This window comes from Cervus elaphus, chromosome 13 (genome assembly GCF_910594005.1).
Source record: "Cervus elaphus chromosome 13, mCerEla1.1, whole genome shotgun sequence".
NCBI lineage: Eukaryota > Metazoa > Chordata > Mammalia > Artiodactyla > Cervidae > Cervus > Cervus elaphus.
In genome coordinates this window covers 33,075,490-33,082,318 of record NC_057827.1, presented here as the reverse complement: position 1 = coordinate 33,082,318, position 6,829 = coordinate 33,075,490, and positions in this window count along the sequence as shown.

The window sequence follows — 6,829 nt, the reverse complement described above, 5'->3', positions numbered from 1 at the left end:
TGGGTTCAGAAAAGGGCCTGTGGTCATAGCAGTTTGTTATAAAAGCCACGAGAAACCCTACAACTGTCATATCTAGTAAGAAGATAAAATCTTATTGTTGGATGAATGCTAATGAAATGCAACTCTAGCATCTTATGGGTGAAGGTAACAGTGTCATGTATTGGAAAGAGTCAGAAATGTCTGGGTTTGAACCTCAGGCAGTTTTTACCAGTTGACCTTGTAAAATTTACATCACTTCTTTTGATCTCATCTGTAAAGTAAAAAAGAATACTTGCCTTTTATGTTTGTCACAAAGACTAATCAACATTGCCTACCTAAGCTCCTGGCAAAACTTAATACCGTTTTCTAGCATGGACTTAGGCACTCCATCCTCCTGCCTTTTGCCCTTAGCCATCACACCCAACATGACACAGCACAATAAGGGCTCTTCGATCAGCAATAAGTTCTGCTTTAGATGGAGCACAAGCTGGTTGGATTTGGGCACCCAGTTGCACTCCATCAATCTCAAGTCTCTTATGTAACCAACGCACATGATCAAAGATCCTATACTTCAAATCTGAATCATCAATCTCAGTTCTAATGGGATGTAGAAAAACGTTTTTCCCTGGAAGATCACTAAAAGGTCACAGTCTTGTTTTCCCCAGATAGATTTTCTGTCATATTATATAGTAATGTTCAGTTGGGTGGCAAGATTACTGTCCTGAGAATAACAGTCATCTTTGTAGCTGTTTTACCCAACTCTCAAACTGGTCTGTGAGTTTCTCTTGAGATGACTTTTTGATTACTGGCATCTAATTTTTAACTAGTTTTGCTTTTTAACAAAAATTAAACACAAAAACAAAATTAACCCAACCATATTCTTCAGTCTAGGGCACACTTAGCATTAGTCTTCCCTGCAAAGTCCATTTTGTGTGACTTCATTCATTTTTTTTATTTATGTTAGTTATTAATTTTCCCTTTCATTCATCCCCATTCCTACCCCACTCCCCACCCTGACCTTCACAATGTACACACACTGTATCTAAAGTTCATTTAAACCATTTTCATGCATTCAGTCAAAACTACATGTGATGTATTTCATGTGTATGTGATTAATACAAGTAATTTTTTTCATTAACCACACAAACTGATATATGTAAATCTAATTCTGACTGCTGCTGAGATCTTCCCCCTGCACACACACAACCTCATCTATTTCTTTTAAGAAAGGTCGCCCAGATCATCTCCAGCACTTGCTCTCATGATCAAGGCTTAATGCCCACACATCATCAGTCTCTTTTATGACCACCACTGACACCTTCTTCAGGATACATGCCCTAGAGACAGATTGTTAGGTGGGAAGGTATACACACACTAGTTTCACCTGATTGCCCTCCAGAATGGCTCCACCGATTTCCACTTCCCAAAGTAAACAAATGTTCCCATTTCACCTAAAACTCCAATAGCATTTAATGCTATCAGACTTTCTATTTTTTGCCAATCTGTTAGCAATGCTGTAATATGATGTTTAAATTTGAATATCCCAGAATATTAGTTAGGCTAAGTGCATCCTCATTCAGTTAGCAGCTCTTCTGTCTGATTTTCCACCTGAAACGCTTCCTCATGTGTCTTGCCCATTTTTTTCTATTGGATTTTTTATCTTTCTCTTGATGATTTGTAAGAGTTCTTTGTATAGTCTAGGTACTGAAAGGAATAGAACTCAGTCTGGCACTCATATGTTAAGCTAAACTTTGCTAAATAGAAATCACAAATTCTGAATGGGTCAAGTCCGTTAGTCCTTTCCTATGTATGACTTTTGGGTCTTAGTTAAGAAAGACTTCTCCATCCGAGTTTACAAAGACATTCAGTATCTTCTCCTGTTTGTTTCAATAGACTTACTTTTTAAAGTGGAACTTTAACCTATTAAATGTTATTGTGTAAGGGTGTGTGTGTGTGTGTGTGTGTGTGCATGCACTTGCACATAGCGTAAAGTAGAAATCCAGCTTTCTTTCTCTGTACAAGTAATCAGCCTGTTTATGCAACACCATTTACTAAGTAAAACCCATCCTTATGGACAATATCATATACCATATCCCTAAATACACATGTGGCTCCGCTTGGACTATCTAGACTATTCCATTGCTCCTCTCCTAGTAACATATTGCTAAAAAATTTTAAAATATGTATTATTTTAAGGTAGGGTAATTACTCCATATTGTGTGCTTCATTTTCACAATTTATTTAGTAGGTTATGCACTTCAAAATCAGTTTATTGATTTTTCCTAAAGAAGATGATTACAAAATAAAGCCTGGCTATTAGAAGTTGATTATATAGACTAATTTATGGTTATTTCACAAAAAATGCAAATAAATAAAATATCAACTGAAAGGAAATTAGCGTAAATATACTAGAGGATTTTTTAATGAACAAAATTTTCTTTTAAACATGACAGATTGAGATTACATTCAAAATTCCACTGAAATTGAAATAAAGAAGAAAAACATGGCATCAGTGAAGAAGGACAAAGCAAATAAAACTACATTCAAAATTCCACTGAAATTGAAATAAAGAGGAAAAACATAGCATCAGTGCAGAAGGGCAAAGAAAATAAAATTACATCAATTAATCAATCTTAGGAACCTTTAATAGTGGCAAAGTAGAAGGACAAGTGATCAGAGTTACTAGACCAGTGAAAGCTAAGTGTCTATGAGGAGTGAAGCCAATGGCGATAACAAAAGATACTGCATGCATCCATGGGATAAAAACATGATGCTTTTAAAAAGCACCTGAAAATAAAATAAAATAAAAAGCACTCAGTCGGAGAGCAAGCATTATCAAAAATTAAAAATATAATGGGAAAATATATATTCAATAAAAGGGCTGGAAGATGAAGTGGAGTTATTCTCTAAGAATGTAGAGCAAAACAATAAACAGACAAACTGTAAGAAAAACAAAAGATCTAGGAGGACCAACATGCAAATAATTTGGAGTTTCAAAATATGTGAATATATAAAAAGCAAAGAACGGTAACAAAAAGTTAATACTAGAATTCTTGGAATTTTAGGCAATGAGTGTCCAGATCACAAGTTCTCACTGAACACTTGACACAATGTAGGAAACTAAATCATAAGAAACTAACCATTGATATATTACGGGCAGATGACAGCAATATGGTGACAAAGAGATGAATACAAAAGATGTGTCATTGCAATGACCTCAGGCTATAAACAATGCCTCCACCTTCCTAAAGAAAAGTGATTCCCAATCCAGACTTCTATGCAAACCATTCAATTATTCTCAGGTAAGGATATAATGAGAATACTTTCAGAAAGTAAGGTCACAAAATGTGATTGCCACATACCTGCTCTTCAGAGGATTTGTTCTAAACTGTAACAGTAATAAAAAAAGGAAGAAAGTATGAGATCTTAAAAAAATTAGCTAATTCAGAAAATAAGCAGAAATAATTTTTAGTATGATGATAAGGCCTTAGTATGACAACTGCATAAGAACATGTCTAAACCTGGTTGACAAGTCCATGGGAAGAGTTTCTGGGAAGAATGGGAAATTATTAGTGTCTTGGAAGTATTGGAAAATTTACCCTTTTTTTTAACTAGAGAGTGTTTACTCGATATGGATGTTAAAAGCTGTTTAATTTAAAGTTTATTAACAAGAATATTATGAGCAACTATGGAGGACTAAATATAAAGATCTAAGGGAAGTGGAAAATTTTTTGAAAAAACTTAAAAAACTAACTTTGGTGCTAGAATAAAAAAATGTGAAAACCAATAACAAATGAAAATATTAAAACTGTAGACTGAGACTGTAGAGTTTACATAGACAAACCCTACCAAACTCTCAAAGAATATGTAACCCCTATTTTACACAATTTGTTGAAGAAAGTAGAACTTGAAGATAAGCCTCCAAACTCATTATATGAAGTCAGTTAATAACCTTGTTACCAAAACAGAGCAAGCAAATTACAAGGAAGGAAAATGACAGACTGATTTCACGGGTGAACATAAACTCAGAAATGAGAAAAAGAAGGTTAGCTAATTAAACTCTAGAGTGTATTTTTAAATTAACAAAACAAAGCAAAATGATGTGTTGAGTTTATCCCAGGAAAACAAGCATGCCATCAGAAAAGACTTACCATTAGATTATTTCATTATCAGAAAGTTTACCAGTGTAATTTACTACTGAACACAGTAAAGGAGAAAATCACATGGTCTTCTCAAAATATTTTCAACAGCCATTTAACAAGTTCAATGCTGTTTACATTGAAAACTCACAGGAAAAGAAAAAAACTAAACATACAGTCTATCATAATACATAAGAAAATACAGCAAAACTGCCAGATAGGAGATCACCATGTAAAAATGAATGTGTTGTTTAGTCTTTAAGTTGTGTCCGACTCTTTTGTGGCCCCATGGACTGTAGCCTGCCAGGCTCCTCTGTCCATGGGATTTCCCAGGCTAAAATACTGGAGTGGGTTGGCATTTACTTCTCCAGGACATCTTCCTGACTCAAGGATTGAACCCACGTCTCCTGCACTGGCAGGCATATTCTTTACCACCGAGCCACCAGGGAAGCCGTGCCACTAAACCAGTGATAACTACCAGGACAGTATAATAGACTACAAGATTCAATTTACAATAGAAAGAAAATCTGTAATATATTCAGGATAACTTAACAAAAAATTCATGAGAACTTAATATAGAAGAAGAATCACTCTAAGGACTTTTTTTCTAATTAAACTTTTTTATTTTGAGATAATTGAATATTCACATACAATTGTGGGAAATAATACAGAGAGATCCTGTGTATCCTTCGCCCAATTCCTTCCAATGGTAAAGTCTAGCGAAACTACTTAACATCATCACAAGCAGACATTGATGTATTCCACCTACCTTATTTGGACTGTCCTCAAACTGGAAACAAGGCAGACATCCTTCAATGGGTAAAGGATTAAATAAACTACGGTAAAATCCATTTCACATACAACAGGCCAGCTGGGGACTCGGATAGAGGAGGAGCACACCAGTGACACCCCTAGGCTCTCTTTCTGCCTCACAGATCCCAGACTGGACACTGGAGAAACTGGTGTTTAAAGATTGTCAACAGGTGCAGACAGAAAATTCTCCATAAACACTAGCTCTCTCAAGCCAATAGATTAGGAAAGGCACAACATAGCAAGATGGAAAACTTTTATTAGAGTTAGACTGTCCCGTGCCCACCTTACCAGAAAAGCCTGAGTTCCACTCTCAGACTGTGAGTGGGCCCTGCTGGGGTCCATCACGCCCTCCCCATCACATAAGAGGAGGTAGGTAGTTGGGATTTTCACCCCTACTTATGGTACTGACACCTCCCATTCCACAGTGTCACTGGGGTCCGTGTGGAGTCTTGAACTTATATCCCCCACCAACTGGTAACGGGCCTCGCTTATCTCAGAGTGCCCCTCCTGTTCCAGGCCAGGGTGGAGCCTGACAGGAATTCTGTATCCCACCTCCACCCAGCAGGACCCTGTGGAATCATGTCTTCAAAAAGATTGAAAGTAAACAACTGTTAATATCAAATTTTACATAAGTTGAAATGTCTTCTCAAGAACTCTGGGAAGATGGGGCGCGTAGCAAAATATATATATATATATATATATATATATATATGGAATATTGGCTCTCCAAATTACTAGTGAATGCACAGAGAATTTTGGCACAATCCAAATTCCATAGATAACATCTATAATAAAACTAGATAACTCAGTTTCCTAAGAACTCCAGAATACAAGGGGAACCATCAGCTCCCAAAAGATACACGTAGCTTCAGCAGAGGGCAACAGAGTGTGTCTGCAAGGCTGAGACTTCCAACATAACTCCAGGCAGGGCTGACCTCACAGGCCTGTGCCCAGCTCAGTCACAGGGCTGACACTCAGAAGGGGCTCACACGTGGAGGCTAAGGATATACAGTGGTCATCTAGAAATGCTGAATAATTTTTGAATTTTTATCCTGGGATGATAGAGCATGCCCTGGGGGCTTAGAGACCCCACTTGATACCGACTAGAGTTCTTGGCCTTCTCCAACCAATACAAATTGATAAGAGACCAGATAAGAAATTCAGGCAAGGCTTTATTGGGGCTCCCACTGCAGCAGGAGGGGAATGAAAACATCTAACAGCTTCCCTTGTTTGCTCCCTAAGGTGGGGCAAGCTGGTTCCTTACACAGGGTGAGGGTAACAGGTGTGTCCAAGTATCAGGCCAGAGGGATGGCTGAGGGCGTTTGCCCAGCCCTTAGGTGGCACTGCGTGCCTGGGGCATGGGCAGTGCCCTGCTTTTGCTCCTGACATCCTGGTTTTGCTCTGGGCTCTTCAGAAGTGGCAGTTGGGCTTTTTGGTTTTTTTGTATCTTACTGTCCATACTTTGTCCCATCTGCACATGCATGCAGTTATTTTTAGTCCCTTATAGTTTCTTTGTATTTTGTTGCTAAGGGAGATGTTTGTCCAGGTGCAAGCACTGAAGCCAAGGATACCAAGTCCCAGGTTCCAGCCTGTCTCAAGCTCACGTGTGGTCCCACTTCCCACCACCTCCCTGCCTCCCCAGCAAGGATTCTCAGGAGTCTGCTTATCCACATCTGCCCCAAGACTGCAGCCACTCTCCACCTTGATGGGGACTTGGCACAGGTGGTACTGGCATTGGGCTTGTGCACCCCATGAAGTGAACCATGGAGGGACCCCCAGGTACCTGGGAGGGTCTCTCTCCTCTACAAGTATTCTTGTGTAGAAGAAAGGGAAATAAAACAAAGGTTTTATTTTTTTTTGGAACAGAGTCTGCCATCTTCGTTTAGCAGTGGGCCCCT